Here is a 24,397-nt window from a genome sequence, read left to right on the forward strand (position 1 = left end):
CCAACGTTGTATCTAATAACTTAATGGATTGTATGTACATGGATTCTGACACTTCACTGGTCAATTTCTATGAAAAGGGGAACGTAATTGGAGTGTAGAAAAACAGTATACTTACATCTTAAAATTCCACCCCTACAGAATCTACTACTCACTATTGAAAAATGGTAAGAAGAATAGCTTTCTGTGTCTCAGTCACCAGTTAACATTTTCAAGAGTAGAATTTATCTTCCTATGATGCTCAAATACACAGGAAAAATGCATATCTAGGACAATGGATAAACTCTCTATGACATGTGAAAATAATTCTTCAAATGGAAAAAGTAAAAGATCTACAAGGAACAGTTTTATATGCATTAGTGTGGATATATACATAAAGAGGCTCTAAGAAACATAAAAATCACTTCCAGGAAGTAATTTTAGGTAGAAGAGAATTAACATGGATGAGGAAGAAAAGAGAGCTGGTTTTAAGATAGTTTCATTTACTTGGTTTTTTTGTGTGTTTATTTATTTGTTTTATTTATTTGGTCTTTGGAATATAAGGAAACACTGGCTTTCACATCCGTATCCCAGTGGAACAAAGGGACTGAGGTCTATACTGGAGCCCAGCCATTGTTTGACTATCTTGTAATAATACTGGTGAAATACAGCCAAATCATTTGAACTACAAGCATCCTCTCTGACAATAATCTTAAGACATCAACATTATAAATTAAAGAAAGGAAAGAGAGAATACTGTTTTCTTTAGAGAGAAAATACAGATTCTGGATCAAATCAATAATGTCAGCAAACCTCATGGGTATAAAATATTCTGCTGCCTATCTTTTAGATCATGCCTCTAGAAGAGGGAAACTGGGTGATAATTTCCCCAGATTTTATATTTAATTCAAATATTTTAGGTAAGAGACATCTCTAGTAAAACAATGTATCATTGATTTTTTCCAATAGGATAGCTCACAGGAGTTCCTCTTTCCTTCTCAAATACATATGGGGAAATGGAGGTGGGTGTGGGTTAGAGGAACTATCTAAATAGAGCATAGTAATCAACAGTTTGTTTTTTAAAAATAGAAATTTCTATTTAAATTGTTTCCAGAGACAGGAACACACAGAGACAATTCCATGTGACAACAGTGGAAGAGACCAGAGTGATGCAGCTGCAAATCAAAAAATGCCAACACCAGTGATTGATGGCCACCACCAGAATCTGGTTAAGACAAAGAAGGATCCTCCCCTTGAGGCAGAAAGAACATGGCCCTCTCAACACTCTGAGTTTGATCTTCTGGCTTCTAGAGCTGTGATAAAATACATTTCTGTTCTTTTAAGCTCACAAGTTTGTGGTATCTTGCTATGGTAGCCCTAGAGATAACAGTATTTGATTCCTGAGATGGCAACTGTATTCTGACTATGTAATGACTATTCCAAGATGATCAACAGACACAAAGATAAAGAAAGGCAAAACTGAGACTAAGCCCAGTTCTTTTTATTCCCAGAATAATAAATGATTTTGTAATTAATTTAGATCTCTTTGTCTAACCCCTCTGCTTTTCAAAAGACTATGTGTGACCAATCAAGTATTAATATGTTATACTTTCATTTTAATTCATCTCAAATTATTTCTAATTCCCCTTGTGCATTTGAAAAGAATGTATATTCTGATGCTGTTGGGTGGAATGTTTTATAGATGGCTGTTAGGTCTAGTTGATTGATAATGTTGTGCAAGTTTTTTATTTTCTTGTTGATTTTCTGTCTGTTCTGCTATTGAAAGAAAGGTATTAAAGTATCCAACTACTATTGTAGAACTGTCTGTTTCTCTTTTCCATTGTGTCGATTTTGCTTCATTGTATTTTGAAGTTCTGTTGTTAGGTGCATATAAGTTTATAATTATTATACATTCTAGATGGTATAATCATTTTATGAGTTTAAAATATCTTTGTCTCTAGTAAAAATTTTCGTCTTAAAATATATTTTTTTCTGATATTTTCTTAGCTGCTCCAGTTTTGTTGTTGTTGTCTTGGTTTGTTTTGTTGTTACTGTTATGGTATATCTATTCCAACCCTTTTACACTTCACCTATATGTTTTCTTGACTCTAAAGTGGGTCACTTTCTTGTTGATGTTATATACATATGTAACTGTATATTACATTCAAAAATTACATATATAATAACAAATTATGGCAGACTTTGAACAGGACCTTTTTTTTTTTTTTTTGGTACACGGGCCTCTCACTGTTGTGGCCTCTCCTGTTGCGGAGCACAGGCTCCGGACGCGCAGGCTCAGCGGCCATGGCTCACGGGCCTAGCCGCTCTGCGGCATGTGGGATCTTCCCAAACCGGGGCACGAACCTGTGTCCTCTGCATCGGCAGGCGGACTCTCAGCCACTGCACCACCAGGGAAGCCCTGAACTTCACCTTTAAATGAGTATGATTTAGACAGTAGAGCTTCCCTACCAAATGCAAATAACTCACTTGAACTCTCTTTTTTGTAAAGGACAGACCAATTCTTCCAAGGGGAATTCTTGAACTCATTAGATATGTGATATTCATTATAATTAGTTGCATTTAACACCACAGAAAGGACTTGGTCAAAGGCTATTTTACTCTTTTCTTCCTCACTGGATGATTAGCTAGGTTCATTTTTAAATGGAAGATATACTCTAGATATTTAAATGTAGGGGATCTCTTCCTTTCAAATCTCAGAAAGAAAGGTGTGCTTCAGTTTCCCTGCAGAAACCTCTAGTATCTTGCCCCCCTTTTGGAAGAGGAACAAATCCTTCTTTCTCTATTCTTCTGTCTTCTTCCCTTCATCAGCAATGAGCCTCTTTATCATTTTTGTCAGCCCAAAGAATAATTTTTCTCTTTCCAGGCCATTCAAAAATTGTACACTAAAAAGTAAACGGAAAGAGCTTTATTTATAAAAATAAAACAGCTATGGCATTAGTTCTTAAAGAGTATAAAACTTTGATCCCTCATTCCAACAAAAAGTCTTGTTAGCATTTAGGGTTCAATGAGAGGCAATACACAAAAATGTTTTGGTGACTCATTTGACATCTTTACTCATAGGTTTGAATTCATAATGGTGAATATCAGACATATTTGTGTTAGGCAATTAAAATTAAATTATATCTAGACATATTTTAAATTACCACATTAACATTAGCAAGTAATCTTAGAACTCATCTTGAAAGTAAAAGGTACTTTTATACTTTATAATGAAAAAATCAATAAAATGTGCCTTGATGCAGAGAAAATGTAATTATAATACCAATTAATGTTAACTGGTCACTTTTTTATTGAAGTAGAGTTGACATACAATATTATGTTAGTTTCAAGTGTTCAACATAGTGATCCAACATCTAAATACATTTGAATTGGTCACCATGATAAGTCTAGTAACCATATATCACCATACAAAATTATTTCAGTATTATTGACTAGATTCCTTATGCGGTAGATTGCATCCCCAAGACATTTATTTTATAACTGGAAATTTGTACCCCTTAATCCCCTTCACCTATTTCTCTCAGTCCCCTATCCCCCTTCCCCTCTAGTAATCACCAGTTTGTTCTCTGTATCTACAAGTTTGTTTCTCTTTGGTTTTCTTTGTTTTATTTTTTAGATTTCACATATAAGTGAAATCATACAGTATATGTTCTTATCTGTCTGACTTATTTCACTTAGCACACCTAGTACTCTAGGTCAATCCATGTTGTTGCAAGTGAAGATATTTCATTCTTTTTTAGGACTAAGTAATATTTCATTATATATATGTGTATATATACACCACATTTTCTTTATCCATTCATCTATTTATGGACACTAGTTTCTTCCATATCTTGGCTATTATAAGTAACGCTCAAATGAACAGAGGGGTGCATACATCCTTTCTTATTAGTGTTTTTCTTTTCTTTGGATAGATACTCAGAAGTTGAATTGTTGGATCATATGGTAATTCTATTTTTAACATTTGGGGGAACCTCTGTACTGTTTTCCATAGTGGCTGCACCAATTTACATTCCCACTAACAGTGCACAAGGGTTCCCTTTTTGATCATGGCCATTCTGACAGGTGTAAGGTGATATCTCACTGTGGTTTTGATTTGCATTTCCCAGATGATTAGTGATATTGAGCATCTTTTCATGTGTCTTTTGGTCATTTGTATGTATTCCCAAAGCAATGTAACCCCTATCAAAATACCAATGGCATTTTTCACAGAATTAGAACAAATAATCCTAAAATTTGTATAGAATCATCCAAACAAACAAACAAACAACCTCTAATAACCAAAGCTATATTGAGAAAGGAAAACAAAGCTGGTGGTATGACATGCACTGATCTCAGACTATACTACAAAGCTATAGTAATCAAAACGTTATGGTATTAGCATAACAACAGACACAGGTCAGTGGAATAGAATAGGGAGCCCAGAAATGAACCCACAGTTATGTGATCAATTAATCTACAACAAAGGAGGCAAGAACATACAATGAAATAAAGACAATAAATGGTGTTAGGAAAATTGGACAACTACTTGTAAAAGAGTGAAACTGAATTATTTCCTTATACCATACATAAAAATAAATTTAAAATGGATTAAAGACTCACATTTAAGACCTGAAACCACAAAACCCCTAGGAAAAATACATTGACATCGATCTTAGCAATATTTTTGGGGGGTCTATCTCCTCAGGCATGGCCAACAGAAGTAAAATTAAACAAGTGTTATTATATCAAACTGAAAAGCTTTTGCAGAGAGGAGAAAACCATCACAAAATGAAAAGGTAACTTACTGAATGGAAGATTTTTTCAAATGATATATCTGATAAAGAGTTAATATCCAAATTATCTAAAGAAATCATACAATTTAATATCAAAACCCCCCAGATATTCCAATTTAAAAATGGGCAGAGAACCTGAACTGGTTACTTTTTAAAGTGTTTGATACAGTACTCAGATGCATTCTTTTTTCATTAGCCTTGAATATCAATACTCTTAACATCTCCGTTTATAAATGAAGAAATTAAGGAATGGAGAGGTAAATGACTTGTCTAAGGTACAAAGCTTATTACAAAAAAGATTATACTAAACCAGACCTCTGATTCAGATTCCTATACTTTAATCATTATGGCTTACTGCAGAAGATTAGAGACAGAATTTGACATTGAAAGCTTAGATTCCAGTTTTTAATGAGACTTCTTCACCATGCCTTTATGTCTAAGGGAAAAAATTCTGGTCTGTACTGCCATTAATGGTAATACTGCTTTAGAGAATTGTTCTGGAGGGAAAGGATATTATTCAAATTTATTTTTAAAGTTTTTTTTTTTGGTTTGACTTTGTTTCTTAATTTTCTCATGCTAGGATGGAAGGGCAAACAAAACCTAAACTAACAATACCAACAATACATGTGTGTGAGTGTGCCTGCACTTATAAGTATGAAAATACAACTTACAAGAAAAGGCAAGGCCAGAATCTATAAGGCTAAGGATTTTGACTTTATCTTAGATGCAAGAGAAAGCAATTAAATGAAAAGATAGTTGTGTAGATACTAGGCTGTTCAAGTAGAGCAAAGGAGAAATGGTAGTGGCTAAGATGGTGGCAATGAAGATGAAGAGAAACATTATAAATGTGATGAGAGAGAGAGAGATGAGATTCCAGAGGACCTAATGATGCAGTCTATGCAGAAAGTGAAGAAAAGGAAGGAATTGAGGACCATTCCCAGGTTTTTGCATTGAGTTACTTTTTGTGTGAATCATGGCACCATTCACTGAGCAAGAAAAGATTTGCAGGATGGGACAGTTTGGAAGAAGGAATAACTGAAGTTTCATTTTAGACATCTTAGCTGTAGAGACGGCAAGCAGTGTTCCTCATATTTCTCCAATGAAAAGAATCACCTGGGGATCTTAGTGCACATATGGATTATCACCTTTTCTGCTAGAACTTCTGGTTTGGTAGTCTGAGTTGAACACAAAGTACTGGATTTTCTCACACTGCAGAAGATAAAAAAACACACTGAAGGAGGTGGGAAAGAGCTAACCTAAGTAACTTTGGAAAATAGTATTTTAATATACTGTAATTAACCATGCACAATATATACTGAAAAGCTAAAGACAAAAAGAAATGTACACAAATATTGAACTTGTTAGTAAACTTATTTTTCACACATGTACAGGTTAATGATTTTTAAATATTTTATGTGTATTCCAGAATTGAGCAAATGAATAAATAGACTGCAAATAATGAGAATCAGGTTTCTAATTGTTAAAGAAAAGAGCTGCAAATAAGGAAAGGGTAAGGGAGGCTAGAATAAACCCTGTGGTGTTAGATTGGAATCAAGGTATCAATTTGAATTCATATATCAATTTGAAGTTATATATATATATATATATATATATATATATATATATATATATATATATGTAGATAGACAGATGATAGATAATGTGTGTGTATGCACACACACCCAGATAGATAATATGAAAATAGAGATACTTGTATATTTTTATGTATTCGTATATATATTTTTAGCTCTCTCTGCTGAAAACACAATGAGGTAGCTTGGACAGCGATAAATCCACCTCATACCAAGATTCTGGTTTCTGAATACCATTATTAATGCAAGAAACAAGAACTCCATGGAGGAACGACTGATTCAAGGCTGAGACAGAGGAAAGTACAAGATGGGTCTGGAGCATTTTGTGGTGTCAGAAAGTAAGATATTACTCCAAAAATTGTATGGCCATGTAGGAAAAATATAGGAGACAGCTGGAAGGAGTACCAGTGACCAAATATGGAACACTTTGAGAAACAAAACTATTAATGATAGTAATAAATTTTAACCCGTAGAATAAAATAAATATCCACAAGTTCACACTGATGTATGTATATATATAAACAAATAACCAGATAAATACATAAATGAAGAAGAAGAACAGCTCTTTCTTATACTCAAATTATAGTTAATAAATGTAGAGGGAATGATGGGAATAGAAAATGAACAATCATCAAACACCACAGTAAAGGATGGAGTCAAAAATTATTGATGGATGCTAAGATTAGTATGGGACAATTAAACAAGAAGCAGAATATGTGAACAATCTCAAATAATTACAAAGGGAAAAATAGTGATTTTGCAGCTATCATTATAACTAAGTCATCAACGTTAGCATCCCCAGTAGTGAGACATACAGATTTGTTTGCACCTCTAATATGTACTGAAAATGGCATATCTCTCCTGAAGTGTTCTTGTCAAGAAATACATATCCTCAGTCTAACCATGAGAAAATATCAAACAAATCCTATTTGAGAAAAATTCTACAAAATGACTGGCTAGGATTTTCCATTAGTTCAAGGTCATAACAGACAAAAAAAGACTGAGGAACTATCCTAGATTAGAGAAGAATGGGGAGATATGACAAGCAAATGCAATAAGGGATCCTAGATTTGAATCTGGACCACAAGACAATAGGCAATATTTGAATACGAGTCTATAAATCGTTAGTAGCATTGTGACAATGTAAACTTTCTGCTTTCAATAATTATACTCTAGTAATATAAAATGTTAACATTTGGGGAAGCTGAGTAAAGGGTATATGGGAACTCATACTGCTATGTTTGAAGTTTTTTGATAAATAAGATTTGATAACACAGTTTTATAAAACCTTTGTTTGGACATTTCTGAACCTCTTTTTTGTTTCCTTATGGAAGAAAGTTGCTTGTTTAGGGTTAATACTAATTCAGTGGGGGTAAGATTTACACAGGACCGACCCTAACAATAATAGTGTGTGGCACAGGAAACAACTTTGAATGGCCATTTCAAGGAACAATATACTTAAGTGTATTCAATGAGTAAAATGGATGAACTACACAAATTAATGAGTTGAAAAACCATAGAATCATAGAATTTTCTCACTGTAAAGGCTCTTACTTTCATAACTTTTCAGAACTTTTCCGTTCCTATGGGTAAATACCAAAGAGCAGGATTACTCGGTCACTGTATGGTAAAAGTACGTTTATTTTGTAAGAAACTGCTAAGTATCCCGCTAGCCACAAATGAGAATTCCAATTGTTCTGCATCATCACCAACTTCAGTATTTCGGTTTTGGGATTTCAGCCATTTAAATAGGTGTGTAGTGGCATCTCATTATTGTTCTAATTCAAAATTCACTGATGACATGGAATGTGTAGCATCTTTTCATATGCTTATTTGCCATGTGTCTATTTTCTTTGTTTAACCATAGTAGTTTTGTTGTTTTTTTTTTTAACCAAGGCCTGCTAACTCTTGTCCTCCTGTGTCTATTTATGTTGTCTTTTTTCTCTCTTTCTTCTTTTTTTTGAACTTTTGATCATTTAGTCTTTTTCCTGGTTATGTCCAATTATTTTTCATACTAAAATTGGGCTTAACTTATTTTAGGAAACTATAAAGATACCTCCACATTCTGGATGTTGTTATCTTTCTCTTGAAAAGATTTACTTTGGCCCATGGCAGACAGTTACTATAGGGACTGGTAACCTTAGTCCATTCTCAGTTTGAGCTCATTCAAAGCCATTTTTCAGGCTGTGTGAAGGTTGGTCTATTTCTGTCTTGTCCTTCCCTACGGGTGTTGCCCTTTGGGATTACCATGTGAAAGTCTGGATTCTCCCTATTCCCAACTACCCTTGTATTTGTTACGCTTTAAATGTGATGGTTCCCACAGCCCTGTGAGACTAAAGATACACTTAGCTTGTCATTCCATTAGTTGTTGCCTTTAGCTTGAGCTGTTGCCCTTTGGCTTCTGTGGTTAGAGTCTTTTGAACTCCTTGGCTTTTCAGTTCCTAGGCTGTAAGATCTGAATCAGCAAATGCCCAGAGGAGAAAAGCTGCACCAAATGTCAAGCCTGCGTCTGTGTTTCCCTTCTCTCCACAACTTGGCCCACACGTCTTGGTGTCTCCCTGACGTTCAGATGCCAGCGAACAGATGTTTCCTTGCTTTGTCCAGCTTTGCTACAATTCCTGTAGACGTCGCCTGACCTTATGCGATTACTGAACTGTCGTCTCAACTACCCCCAGGAAGAAAATGTACAATTTTACGTTTTATTTTCTATATTACCTCAGTTTCTGTAGAGACCTTTTACCTCACTGCTCGGTCTCGTTCCTGTGTTCGCAGTAAGATGGAGATAAGGTGGAGGCTAAGAATACTGGGGGGAAATCACTGATGAATGATACGTCTCGTTCTGTTTGTTTTTCCTCTCCTTACTTATTACTCTGGCAGCCTACACCTGCCTTTCTTCATTTGACCCAGTTGCCCAAATAAGAAACCCACTCTGGTAAAGACCTGACTTTACTCTCATAAATGTCTGCATGTTAGGATTAGCTAGATGATGAACACCATGCCAGAGCTCTTTGTGTGAGACTTTTGCAGACTTTTGTGAGCCCTTTAGTTTGCCTCTTGCCAACGCTGCTCAGATTGTTGAGGTTTTCTAAGATTCTGTAGGTCAAACCTCTCTACCTGCATACCAGATGAGCCCTTCTCTCTTTCCTGACCTCACTTGTGGGAGGTTAGCCCTCGGTTCTTCTTTTTCCCCATCCAATCATAATTGCTCATGAATTCCAAAAGGCCCTCAAAGTATCTGTCGTCCCTTTCTCTCTTCTCTTTTCTATCAACACTGTTAAATATTAACCATATATTTGCATACCTCTTTCTTACTTACAGTGGAATATTGGAAGGCTCAATCATTAAGTGTGAGTCCCACCAAACTAGGACTCATACAACACTCTCCTCCAGGCCAAAACTTTTGATATCCACTGGGTTTTTCTTATACTATCTTATATGGAGCTAAATTTGTAATGATTTAGTTAATTCCTGAGTTATGTGACAATAAGAAATCAGTCAAATTAGCACTACAGAAGTGCAGCTTAGACCTAGGGACCAGAAACAAGGACCACAAAAACCTGTTAACCAATAAATTTCACTTGTACTTCATGTTTAACAACTGCTGAGGGTGAATGGGAAGTGAGGGAAAAAGAGTTTAACTTCATATCACAGAAACTTGCGCTAAAATGAAGAGGAAAATGACCCAGTTCCTGGTTCAAGTCACTGTAATCTGCTTCAATAAATAATAACAGCACACAAGGAAAACAAACACTATATGATAGGAACAATGGATAATTAAATACCAGATCAGGGAGGACAGATTACACTTGCTATGGGATTTCATTAAAGAAGGATTCCAAAAAGTACTGGCTTCTTCTGAGAAGACTTCTCAGAACAGGTAGCATTTAAACCGAGTCTTGAACAAGTATATAGAGGGTAGGGAACAGGCCTTCCGGGCAGGGAACAGGCACAGTGTCAGGAATGGCACAAAGGGCTTATGGAATAGGGGACAAAACTGGCTGAACACAGGAGTGCTACGTGTTGGGGAATATGGGGGAAGGCTGGCTGAGGTTGGTTAAATGAAACATAATTAGACGGAAGAGAAAGGAGGTGGAAAGACACATGGAAGACTGTGGAAAGCCCCTGAAGATGGAGGTCAGCATAATAATATGAAGAACTCAGTGGTACTTTGACACTGTATGAATGTCTAGGTTTAAAAAATCAGGAAAACACAATAAAACAATAAACTACTGATAGAATGATATGTACCCAGAGGCCAGATACCAAAGAATACACACTGTGTCTTTCCATGTATGTCATATATGGTGATAGAGGTCAGCTTAGGTGTTGCCCTGGGAGAGTATGGAACACAAAGAAGTAACAGAGAACCGTGTAGGGTGTTAGAAATATTTTATAATATCTTGATCTGGTGTTGCATACATGGGTGCATAGAGATGTAAAAATTCAGTTATTAGCAATGCAGTTAACCTACTAGATTTTTTTTAATGTATGCGTACATTAAAAAAAAATCTAGTAGGTTAATTAGGCTGTCAGTTGTGTGAAGTAAATTTTGGTCAAGGAATAGCCAAGGTAGTAATGCAGTAATAAGTTATAAATGTACTCACTGTGCTCTAGAATGTCACAATTGGAATACAAGAAATATGTGTAAGAAAAAAGACTAATATTCAACATTGATGGTTGGATGAGCTGAATAAGTTAGATCACTCTACTTTCAATTTAAGAACTTGGCCAGTGTTTGGATACCTCTGAACAAAGAAAAAAAAGAAATACAATTTTTATTATGCATATGCTATGTATCAATCCCTGACGTATATTTTGACACATATAAACATGGGAAATATTACACCTTGTAACTGAGACAATGAAGATGAGTGAGGTAGCTGGTTTTGACACTAGAGGCTGAGAAAACCATCAGCTCATAATCGTAAGAAGTCTGAAGCCGGAGGAAAAGAATCAAGAGAAAATAGTGGTAAGTGCCAGGAGCGTCTGGAAACTACATCAGAGATGAAGACTCCAGGACTGTTGAGCTTTCTAAGAGTCCCAATAACTCAGGTAAAAACAGAGGGCTTGGGCTTCCCTGGTGGCGCAGTGGTTGGGAGTCCGCCTGCCAATGCAGGAGACACGGGTTCGTGCCCTGGTCTGGGAAGATCCCACATGCCGCGGAGCGGCTGGGCCCGTGAGCCATGGCCGCTGAGCCTGCGCATCCGGAGCCTGTGCTCCGCAACGGGAGAGGCCACAACAGTGAGAGGCCCGCATACCGAAAAAAAAAAAAAAAAAAAAAAAGAGGGCTTAAAACTGAATCCTGGGAATATATGTATGCATATAGCTGATTCACTTTGTTATACAGCAGAAACTAACACAACACTGTAAAGCAATTAAACTCCAATAAAGATGTAAAAAAAAAACAAAACCTGACTCCTGCAAAGTAACAATTGTTACGACAAACAGTAAAGAATTATAAGAAAAATAATCACATGCCTGTCCCAACAGAGAAATATCCTAAGCTCCATCTCACCATTTCTCCGATTGGCCTTTCACAAAATACAGTCCCATCAGCTGAATATAGGTTTGTCAAGTAACTGTGAGTAAGACTGAATTAAACAAAAATAAATCAATTCCTTCCTCCAAAACTTTTCAGAGTATGTAATGTAACAAAGTGAAACTTGAATTTCATGTCGGGATGTAGAGTACAGCTCTTCTCAAATGCTTCTGTCTTGTAACTACATTAACATCATCTAAAACCAGTGTTCTGCAGGACAGAGATTGTGAAACGCTGCTCTCATCATGTAAGATATCAAGTCTTTCTGAAAATCCATTCTTCCTTCTGCCCTTTCTCGTGTTGTCCCTGTCACCTGGAATGTCTGTCCTAAGCTCCATCTGCCAAAACCCTACCCATTTTTAGGATCCAAGAGATAATAAAAGGCTTACATTACTGAAAGGCAGAGAAAGAAATCCCTTCCTAGGGATCTACATTTCCTTACTAGGGAAAAGAAAAATTGTAAAGTATACCACAGTGACCTTAAGTCTATGAATGTAACTATGTTGTGTTACTTTGAGTTCTGTAAAAGTCAATGTGCTACAATATACATCTATATGAATGTTTGATCTCTTACAAGTAGAACTTGCTGATAACTTTCATCATGAGCAAGGTTAATGATTAAGGGAGCCACTGTATTTGGCTCAGCCCTTATAACTAGGGAATATTAAAATTGGAAAGGTCTCTAGATATCAGCAAATCTATCCACCTCATATTCTAAGTAAGGAAACCGAGACCTTCATAGATTGGATATATATATTAACAAAGGAAAAGGATATAAGGTTGGCAGAACTACCTTTTAGATTAAGAATTTTGAGATTTTTATACACTACTAGGACATAATGTCCACTGATACTGAGACAATGTGTTTCTTAGTCATCATTTTCTATTGCACTGACCAAGCGAGGTGGCAGTCAGTAGTTGTACAAAGGGAAAACAAAAACTTTAGAAACTCCCCATTTATATACACAGGGAAATTCATCATTCATGTTATTTAAGCTAACTGGATGCAGTTTATCAGCTACATTGAGGAATGGTGAAGTGAAGTGTCTATACAATTAACATGTTAGTTTGTGTCATGACCTCCCTGTTGTTCAAGTGAGTTAACGGTTAGCACTCAACTAGGCACTTAAGAGTCCACTATAAATCTGGACTAAACGTTTATTTGTGGCGTCTTTATTCTTCTTTGGTGCCCTTAGGCAGAATTAGCCCTCTTATGTTTTGATAAATTCAAGTATTAAACAGGGCTATGGTTTCACAAGTTCTTTGGCCTAAACATGGGGGTAAGGGAGACCAATGAGCTGGAGTACTTCTAGATTTAAGAATGGTCAGATTGAGGAAGAAGAGTCTTATGCCAGAGGTGAAAGAAGACTGATTATAATTACCTATTTTTAAAAATTCCAACACTTTTCAATGTTCTAAAGTGACCAGGAAGTACATGGGTTTGCTAGGAAGTAACGGAGTCAAGCAAGAATATTCTGTAAGAGTTTGTGGATGGCAAAGAAGAGGAAAGGAAGATAGAGACAATCCTAGAAAAGGTTTTGGTTGGCCGTAATAATGAAGTCAGAAGGAGGAGAAGAAGAAGAAGAAGAATGACACATGCAATGGGAAAGAGAAAGCAAGAACAGAGAAGCAAAAGGGAGAGTAGAAAAATGAGACAAATTTGGAGAAAGAAATGAGGAAGAAAACTGGGTGAAAGAAGGAAGCACTGATGGTAGACCACTTGACACTCAAACATTAACACGATGCACATTTAAGATGTGCCATCAATGGCCATGGTCATTACCCTCAAATAGTTTACAGTATGTGTTTCAGAGACATTTATAAATTGAAAATGCCATTAAAATAAGTGCCAGGGTATAAGTATTCATGGAATTGTATGGGAGAATAAAAAGTCCCCCGTCAAAGAGCCTTCTGAGACATCAGAAAAAAAGGAAAAACCTAAAAAGCATAAGACTCTTCCTATTTTCATTTCCAATGATACATCCCAATCTTGATGATCAATCAGCGATTTAAATATCAACTATAAACCCAGTATTTTATGAGCTGCTATGCAGTACACTATACTAGAGCAATAGAACAGAGAGGACCTCAAACCCTCTGTTCCCTCAAATTGAAAGACACGCTTCCTGACCCCTCCAGACCACTACTGGACACAGGGAACACACACTAATGTTTCAGGACCCCAACCAGCAGTCACCTGCTTTGTGATTACTTCCATGACACACCCCCACTAACACCACTGACTTTCCTGCTCCTACGGGACATGACACAGATTTCCTATTTTAACACATACCACAGTGCATTATGATTGCAGGTAGATGTTCTAACAACTTAAAAGAGAATGATGACTTTTTTCTCTTTACATCTTGTTATTTCCCTACTCATAATATTTCTTGAAGAGAAACCATAAAAATATAAACAAACACAAAAAACAGATAATATACAAAACGTGTGCTTTGCACCTTAACACAAACTTAAGTAAAATTAGTTCTGACAGTATCCGGCATGACAAACTTCCATGGTACAAATGAGAATGGACCAAGGTTTGAGCAGGTACAGGAGACAATCCAGGCATGAACAACACCAAGGAAAGGTAGACAGGAAGTAACATGGTGTGTAGGAAATCACGAGACCAGTCTGATGGGAAGAGACTTAAACAAGACTAAAATTCACTTTCTAAACCTCCATCTCCAATTGGACAATTCACAAGACACAGGTGCACCAAAGTGGCCAAATATTCAATCCCTTTAAAGGGGAGGAACAGTTTAAAATTTTATAAATTTAGTTTGCCCAAAAGCAACTGTCAAATGTTGGCAGGACACAATGGAGGCTTACCTTTGTTAACATAGTTAAGTCTCTCTCACAACTAGAACACTTGGCTCCACGTTCCTTAGCGCACCTGACGCACTTGCACAGCATTGATGAGCTTTACACAACTGGAAGGTCACATCGTTATTTCTTATTGCAGGAACACAATATCTGGAAACTTTATTTCTAACAGAAGCTAAAGCAAAAGTATTGTAAAATGAGTCATTTAAACCATACATTTTATCATCTTTAAAAAGCATCTGCTCTGTGCTAAGGATTAGAAATGACTCCTGTCCTTAAAGCCTCATTAAGGAGGAAGATCTATAAAGTCAAAATTTCAATCACATGACATGAAGCACAGAAGTGCCTATGGAGGCCAAAAGTTATATCTAAGTGACGGCTTCATGATAACCCTGGAGTACAGTCTAGAAAGATGAGGCTATGCAGAGTTGGAGTAGGAGGTGCATTAACTGCACAGGGAGCACCTGTGCAAATACACTCAAGCCTGACACCTGCTGGGCACTGTAAATACTGCAGGTGGGGATGATTAAAGACCAGCGGTCCAAGTGTGAGAAGAGACAGAAATAAAAATAGAGATGTTGGCCCAAGCAAGCCTGGGAGAGAGCATGGCTTGTATCCCACAAGTGATGAGGCCTGGGGCTACCACTGGCTGAGTAAGGGTGCCTCCGCTGATGAGAAAAAGGCGCCCCGCAGCTGAAGAACCAATTAGATAAAGAGAGTGATCACAAAAAGCTCCCCTTCCTCAGGGCAAAGAGCCCCAGGAGGCTTGGCAAAGCACAGTTCAGACTACAGGCCTCTGTGCAGAGCACACGCTGGGCGGCTAGTATGCACTGACTCTGTGTGGGCAAGCCATTAGCAGCATTATTTTAGGCATATCCTGTCATGTTAGAAGATCACTCAACCCGGGTAGGCAGATGAACTTAGAGGAACTGAGACCAGGGGCCGCGAAACCACCCAGGAGTTTCTACCATAGTCGGGGCAAAATGTAATGTGGATGAAGAAGCAAATTTAGGAGGAGGCCAAAATTTACAAGCTAGACCCACTGGATGAAAGTCATAAAGAAAGTTCAGTGAAGGAATTCTGAAGAGAATGGGCTCTGCATTTTTCTTACAATCAATGTAAAATATTAGGCAAAATTAAGTACAGTGGCTTTTAAGGTCCCTTCCAGCTCTAATTTCTTTTGATTTCTAACTTATTACTCTCGTTAAGTAAAGTCCCTTCAGAGGTACAGAACAGTTCCTACACCTGAATGGGATGCAAAGAATAATCTGACTTCTCTTCACCAGGGAATGAGTTGAACTGTCCTTGCAGAAGAGGTAACACATGGTGAGAACCCCAGATCCTAGAAAAGGGCCAGGCACATGATAAGTATTCAGCTTTTTGAAAACAAATGAACAATCATTTCCTCTCCTAGATCTTCACACCCTTTCTCTGCTGGCTGCTTTCTTTCAGCTTATAAACTTCCTCAGTATACCCACTTAAAAAGCCCTCAGACCTATGATTCTTTGGATCTTCTTGTGGGTAACCTAAGTCTCTCCCATGCCTTCAAACACCTCTCCTCCCCAAAAGCCCAGATCTGAACCTTGGGCCCAGACCTGTCTACCAGGCCCCTCTAAAGCACTGAAGATGAAGTAAGATCCTCTCCCAACCCCCAATACCTTCCTACTGTGCTCTATATCTCTCAAAAAGATGCAGCTGTAAACTGTCACCCACGCTTGCTGCCCTCCCTTTTCTAACTGGTCACCAGGCCCCACCCATTCTCTCTCAGATCTGCAAAATCCAGTCCAACCTTTTATAACTTAAGTGGAAACCTTAGATTACAATTCACCCTGCACCCAATCAAGTGCCTTGCACATGGAGGTCCAAGTGAGTCTCTAAACCAGAAGTCCATCTCACCGTTCTTTAGGGTTTCCCACAGCCTTCAGGATAAACATCTAAACTTCTGACAGGACAAACAAGGCCCCGTTCTGTTGGGCCCCACTAGGTTTCCAGTATCAACTCTCATTTCTTTCCCAAACCCTGAGTTCTAGTCCTATACCTTAGTTTTGCCATATTTTCTTATATTTCTCAAACTTTGACACACACTGCTCCCTCCTGCCACCCCAGGAGCTTCTACATATCCTTAGAAAGGATGGCACCTCCTCCAAGAAGCCTACCCTGAACTTTCCCTTCCAAGATTCTGTGCTCTGCAAAGGGGAAAGGTGGGGGGAGGGAGGGATACATTAGGAGTTTGGGATTAACATAGACACACGACTCTGTATAAAACAGATCATCAACAAGGACCTACCGCATAGCACAGGGAAGTCTACTCCATAGCCTGGAACAAACTGTACGGGATAAGAATTTGAAAAGGAATGGATATATGAATAACTAAACCACTTTGCTGTACACCTGAAACTAACACAACATTGTACATCAACTAACCTCCAATATAAAATAATAATTAAATTTAAAAAAAGATTCTGTGCTCTGTAGCACCAGAACTCACTTCTTCCAGAGCACTGACTACTGTGCTTGTGTCTACCTGCCGCCCAGTAGGAGGGGAGATTACCTAGGGCGGAAGCATCGTCTCCAGCAGCCCTTGGTTCTGACAACTCATTCAAGTGCCAGGCTACTTTACACACATAACCTGCTTAATTAATTCTAAGAACCCACAGAAAGAGTGGTTTTTAATGTCATTTTACAAGTGTGGGGATTGCAGTTCAAAAGTAACCTGCCCAGGCCACAGACAGCATAAGCCCTGGAATTCAAATCCTAAGCTGCCTTCACACCCCTGCCCTTTCCACTATATGATACGACTACTGAAAAACAGAATTTTTTTTCCTGAGCCCTCTTTTAATGGAAAGGAAATGAAGCTGGGATATACCAGTTTCCTAATCGCTTTGGCGTGTACCAGGCAAAGTCGTTCAACAGACCAGGTAATATCTGTGGAACAATTAACGATGCTCCAAACTGTCCTAAGTCCTACATTGTAGGGTCTACAAGCATTAACACAGTGAGACCTTGTAACCTCCAGAGAGAGTGAGTCCTGTTCAGCCCATGCTACAGATGAGAACACTGAGACCTAGAAGCCTTAGAGCACTCGGCTGGGGTCACCGAGCCGGCAGGAGTCCGAGGCCGCACGCCCCATCTAGCGCACGCACACCCGGGCACTGGGCACCGGTTCTAGTGCCCACCCTCCACCTTGCACCATCTAAAACCCCGCTTCGCAGCGCCCACACGAGAGCCCCTGGAAGCGGGAAGTACAAAGCTGTCTCAGCTGTCTCAAACAGATGAACCAGTTTGCAGGGCAGAAGCTGAGACACAGATGTAGAGAACAAACGTATGGACACCAAGGGAGGAAAGCCGCAGGGGGGTGGGGATGGTGGTGTGCTGAACTGGGCGACTCGGATTGACGTGTATACACTGATGTGTATAAAACTGATGACTAATAAGAACATGCTGTATAAAAAAATAAAATAAAATTCAAAAATCAAACAAAAAAAAAGAATACTGTCTACTGTCCTCCGCGCCCCCTGGAACACTCACTGTACATATCCAGGAGGTGCCTGCAGAATGAATGAATCCATGAACAAACAAGCTCACTCGTTTCAAATGTGCAGTCACATGCGAAATCTGACCTTCTGAGAAGTTAAGCTTCTGGAAGGAGCCCATTTTCTTAATGTATTCAGCATCGAGTCATCACAAAATAGGAACTCTTATAAAGTACTGGCCCCCTCACTTCCCCTGAGAAAGCAAAATTCCTCAGCAGGGAAATGGGAGGGTAGCAGACATTACCCGCAAAGCTTTAGGAAGGCTGCGGCTCGCTGAGCACGTCACTAGGGCCCCTGACCGCCTGCCTGGTAGTAGGACAGACACACCAGGAACGGCTGCTGACCGGCAGAAAGAGCGCCCGGCCAGGCAGGCAGCACACCCCGCACCCTGCCAAGCGAGGTCTGGCCAGCAAGGGAAAGACGCTCTCCACTTCAGAACCGCCCACCACCAGAAAGCCAGGTCCTGCCAGGACCTGGACACACGAGGCCTTCCTTACAAGGGTTACACATCTGTGGCCTCGCTCTGCCTCGAATAAAAGACAGTGACGGGGACAACGTGACCATCTCCAGAGGAACTTTCAACTTCGTTTCAAGTGCCTGGGTGCTGGGTCACAGTGGATTTCTAAACTCTTCCAATATTCAAAAATACCAATTCCTAAGATGCAAAAGAGTTGTTAAACATACACTTAGCACAGACCCCAGTCCCACTCCTGAGTATTTTCTCAAGTGAGGTAAAAACCCAAGTTCACATGGAAACCTGCCCTGGGATGTTTACAGCAGCTTTATTCCTGATCCCCTCAAAACTGGAAACATCCCACAAGTCCTGCCACCCGCAGGCGAATGGACAAACGGAAAATGGAATACAACACAGCCAGAAAAAGGAGTGGCTTCTCATACCCGCAACAACAGGGATGACGGACTTCCCTCGTGGTCCAGTGGCTAAGACTCCACACTCCCAATGCAGGGGGCCCGGGGTCCATCCCTGCTCAGGGAACTAGATCCCCCACGCCGCAACTAAAACATACTGCACACGGCAATGAAGATCCCATGTGCCGCAACTAAGACCCAGCACAGCCAAGTAAATAACTAACTAAATAAATAGTTAAAACAACAACAACAACAAAACAAACCCGGGAGGAATCTCACAAAGCTTTTGCTGAGCCAAAGCAGCCAGAATCAAAAAGCTACATGCTGTTGTTCCGTTTATCTGACTTTCTGGAAAAGCCAAAACCTTAGGGACGGAGAGGAGATTAGTGGCCAAGAGGCTAGAGGCACCCTGGCGCCAAAGGGCAGCAAATGGCATGACAGGATTGCTCTGCCGCCTGATGGCGATCAAAACTCCTACAACTGTGCACTACAAGTGAACTATGCTTCACGGCTACTAAGGAGACACAAATTATTACAGTTTGAAAAATGTGCCGGCCAGCCATCCCCTGCATGACAAATGCAGTAAGAGGGGCGGGGAGGTGAGGCAAGTGGATCAGCTGGAGTTCTGAAGGTTCTCCCCACTTTCAGTTTCCCTCCCCTGGCATGTCTCCCCGCCCGGCCCACTGCTGCTCAGGCCGCCCACCCGGGCCGCCTGGAGTTACCCAACCGGAAAAGCCAGAGCCCAGGCTCAGCCGCGCCTCCAGGCACAGGAAGGGCAAAAATAGAAAGCGCCAGTGCGCAGTGGAGGGCTGGAAACCCTCGGACCTCAGATAACTGCGGAGAACCTGGGCTCGGAGTCAACGTCGGCTCCAGGCGGTCCCAGCGTCCCGACCCCGGCCGCGACACATTTTCCACAAAACTGACACACACGCGCGGGTCGCGCGGGCTTCCCCGCCGGGTCGCCTGGAGGCCGGTTCCCCGCAAGCTGAGCGCACGAAAGGGCGCCCGCTGCGCTTTCCCTCTGGAAGGTGGGCTGCGGGGCCCAAGCGTAAACCCTGAGACAAGGTACACGCGCACCACGCCGCCACAGGGGACGAGAGGCCGGACGCCCACCTGGCCGGACACCCTGCATTTCTGGAATCACCGGACTTGTGTGTAAATTTCCCTTTGGCGTGTCATTTTCCAAAGGCCACTCGAGATCAGGGGACAGCACGCCTCCTCTCCAAGTGTCCTGCCAGCCCACCCACTCAAGATCAGAGGGACAAAATGTCTAACTAAAACAAAACAAAACAGAAACACAAAAAACTGGAGACAGGGAGGAAAGGGTGCCCTCAAAAAAAAAAAAAAAAAAAACCTAAGCACGTTGACAGCGATAAGAATAAACTACCAGGCAAAAGAAACCCTACATGTCAAATCCTAAAGTACAGAAGGGCAAGCCCGCCGGCAGTCCAGGCCCGGGGAGACCGGGGTCCCCAGCCCTGCAGAGCCAACCGCAGACCGGCTCGGGAGCCCCTCAGAAGCGAGGGGTCCCCGCGGCCGAGTCTGCGCCCCCGGCCGGCCCCGGCTCCCCTCTGCCCACCCTGCGCGCGGGGGCTGGAAACGGCCGCGGAGAACCACGGCGGGGCGGGAAGGGGGGGCTCCAAAGAAGGTCTGGCGACTCGAGTCGCTCCGTTTCTCGGTGGGCTCAGCGCGCGCCGTGGGGGAAGAGAGGCGGGGGTCCGGGAGGAGGGGACGGGTGGCACTTACGTAGACCGGCAGCGGCCACGGGCAGACGGCGGGCTCGGCCCCCACGAGCGATTCCAGCCTCAGCTGCAGCTTCTCCCCCATGTCTTCGCGCGCCGCCCCCGCACCGTGCTAGTCTGGCGGTTGGGGGAGGGGCGCGGCGCCGCCGGCGGGGGCGGGGCAAACAGACAGGCAGGCGGGCGGTGAGGGGAGGGGGCCTGGCCTGGGCCTCAGCCGCCGCCGCCGCGCTCCCGTCCGGCCCCCGGCTCCCTCTTTGTGGTCACAGGCCCCGGGCCTCCAGCGCTGCTGCGAACTCAGGCCTGCGTGAGGCGAGCACAATGAGCCGGGGACCGGGCCGAACCACTCGCGGCGCGCGCGGCCCACCCTGTGGGCACGCCCGCTCTCACGCACGCACGCACGCACGCACGCACGTCTTCGGCTGCCCCCAGCCACACCCACCGGCCCGAAGTGGGGACCCGAGGAGACCCCTCGGGGCCTGGGATGGCGGGTTCGACTCCCGCCCTTGACGTACCGTGAAACACCCCTCCCCTCCCCCCAATAAGAAGACTATAATTCCTCATTAAATATGACAGCTGGAATCCCGGCTTCTGTTCACAAAAATGCCGTGTATTTAGCCTATGCTAGGCACCAGACCGCGGACGCTCAGTACTGGCAAAAAAGGAAATGCCCTGCCCTCATGGCACTGCCATTTTAATTGGAATAGTAGGGACAATGTTCAAGGGAGAAAATAAAGTGTCATCATCGCCACGGGGATGGTTAATCTCATGTGCGCACTGCGTGGGGCCCCGGCAACCACAAACATTATTCCAGATGTGGCCAGGAAGGTATTTTTCAGAAGAGATTAACACTGAAATTGGTCCACTTTGCGTAAAGGAGACTGTCAATGCCGCGGCGTGGGTGGGCCTCGTCCATCAGTTGAAGGACTGGAGAGAAAAATGAGGTTCCCTAGAAAGAGGGAACTGTTCCTCCAATGGCCTTGGGACATCAGCTCTTCCCTGTGTCTCCAGCCCAGAGTCCTGCCCGGACTTGCTTGCCTCACAGTCACATGAGTCAACTCCTTAAAACAAAACTATATATGTAAAAATGCTGAATATATACAAGCCTATTAATTTGTATATGTGTGTATACATATTATATATATGTATACACGTTTATATGTGCGTGCGTTTGTATTATATGTGTAAGTACTATATACAGTATACATACAAGCCTATATATTTGTGTGTATATATTGTATACATGTATGTATGTGTATATATATAGTATACATATTATAAATGTGAACATGCTGTGTATATACACACACCCATATATTGATATATGGGTGTGTGTACATATACAGTATATGTACACTGTACGTATGTATGTATACAGTGTATATTTATATATAGGTGTGTATATATGTTGTATACCTGTATGTGTATATGTTGCATAGGTATTATATGTATATATGTATATACTATATATAGACACACTTGCATATGTATTTAGATGTGTATGTACATGCGCATATTTACATATAGGTGTGTATGTGTGTGTATACATTATGTATATGTATGTGTATATATCTTATATATATGATATATATGTATATATACGATGAATTTATATGTACAGTACATATATATTTTTATGCTACATGCTTTTAGATGTAGGTGTATATATGTGTCTATATGTATGTACGTGTATTGCATATATTATATATGTATGTATACTGTATATATACACATCTAAATATCTTTGTATGTGTGTATATATGTATGATATATATGTACCTAGGTGTGTCTATTGCATATGTTATATGTATGTGTACATACTGTATATATACAAACTATGCATTTGATATGTGTGTATGTATAGTGTATATGTATACGTGTATTGTATGTGTGTATACATACTGTATATATACAAACGATGCATTTTATATACGTGTGTATATATGTATGTGTGTATTGCATATACTATATGTGTATATGTCTGTATGCATACTGCATATATACACAGCTGTATATTTTTGTATGCGTGTACATATGTATGTGTGTGTGTGTGTATACACACACACACCCTATGGATTCTGTTTGTCTGGAGAAGCCTCACTGATACGGACACTTATGACAATTGAGCACCTGCTCTTTGCCAGCCAGGGAGCCAAACGCTTGTCTTTTCGGTGTCTCCCTTAAGTGTCACAAGTCCCGGGAGGGAAGGTGATGCCGCTCCTACCAGTTGAGGTGCCTCAGGGTCAGAGAGGTGCACAGGGCGGGGGGCTGGAGCCTGGTGGAGCCCAGGTGGAGTTCTAGCAGCAGTACAGCCTAGCAGTGCCACTTCCCCAGGTGCTTCTCACAAAGACGCCGAGGGAGAGACGGGGTCTGAAGGAGGGGATGAGGAAGCTTCCGTGGGTCCGCAAGCCCAGACCAAGGCTGACTCATCAAGGGTGTTAGAGGTCAGGACTGTGGTTACCCTGGGGGTGGGGTTACACAGAGCCATTCCCATTCTGAAAAAGTATGCATTCTGCTCTTGTTTGTATGTTTACCCCCCCACACCCAAATCTTTTAAAAACAGATTCTCTTGGCTGCTGGGAGCACACACGGGGAAGTTGTGTGTGAGGGGGTGTGATCCAGTGGACAGGGAGGATAAGCCCCCCACTCGTAGGGCCAGGAGTGGCTCAGCTTTGTGAGCTAAGGATGGCCCGCGAGGTCCCAGAGAGAAGGGTCCCTACTCCGTCCCTGCTCCATGCACCCCATTCCCAGCCTGAGAAACCCAGAGCTACCCACACACACACACACCAGGGAGGAGAGCCAGTCACCCTGGCTCACAGGCTGCGGCTCCAAGGTTCCGGCACTAGGAGCTATTTTCAGTTTTCATGCCCTAGGACATGGCCAGAGCTATTGTCTCCGGAAACTCTCTGTCTGTCTCTCGCCCGCCCGCCCACCCTCCCTCCCTCCTCCGCCTCTTCCCCTCCCGCTCCAGCTGTCCTGCTCTCCACCCTGCATTTCTACACAGGATGGCTCACAGACAGCTGCTCCCCGTGTCCACCCGCCACCATTCGATGGATGTCAAAGCAAGCCCTGGGGACTTCCTTGGAGGTCCAGTGATTAAGACTCCGAATTTCCACTGCAGGGGGCGCAGGTTCGATCCCTGGTCAGGGAAATAAAATCCTACATGCCGCACGGCACGGCCAAAAAAATAAATGAATAAAAAATAAAGTTAGAGTGATGAAACAGCCCTAGTGGTGCAAGAATGGGACGTAAAGCTCTATGGTATAGAATAAAGGTCCAGAAAGAGATATATGAGAACTTGATATGACAGAAAGTGGGGAAATTAAGGAGTTTTCAATAAATGGCATTTGGACAATTGCATACCCATGTGGGAAAAAGTAAACCAGAAAAAAAAAAAAAAAGCAAGCCCTGGTCAGGTGTGACCTTGGGCCCAGGGCCATTGGCACACGTTGTCGTGTGGGATGTTCTGCCTTAGACTCCTCCCTCCCTCCTGTGTCACTTTCCCTGCCAGGTAAAGAACTCTGCC

The 24,397-nt window shown here is 41.5% G+C and overlaps 1 long non-coding RNA gene across 9 annotated transcripts in view; it reads right to left on the minus strand.

Moving 5' to 3' along the window:
- The window catches only part of LOC308610390, a 174,203-nt gene extending 152,964 nt beyond the window's left edge, over positions 1 to 21,239 (minus strand). For all 9 annotated transcript variants that reach the window (XR_014014530.1, XR_014014531.1, XR_014014532.1 and 6 more), the window contains exon 1: positions 20,879 to 21,239. This is a non-coding gene — a long non-coding RNA (uncharacterized lncRNA). The remainder of the gene's footprint in view (positions 1 to 20,878) is intronic.
- Between the last annotated feature and the right edge of the window lie 3,158 nt (positions 21,240 to 24,397).

Source organism: Mesoplodon bidens, assembly GCF_964165515.1.
Source record: "Mesoplodon bidens genome assembly, contig: HAP1_SCAFFOLD_352, whole genome shotgun sequence".
Lineage (NCBI taxonomy): Eukaryota > Metazoa > Chordata > Mammalia > Artiodactyla > Ziphiidae > Mesoplodon > Mesoplodon bidens.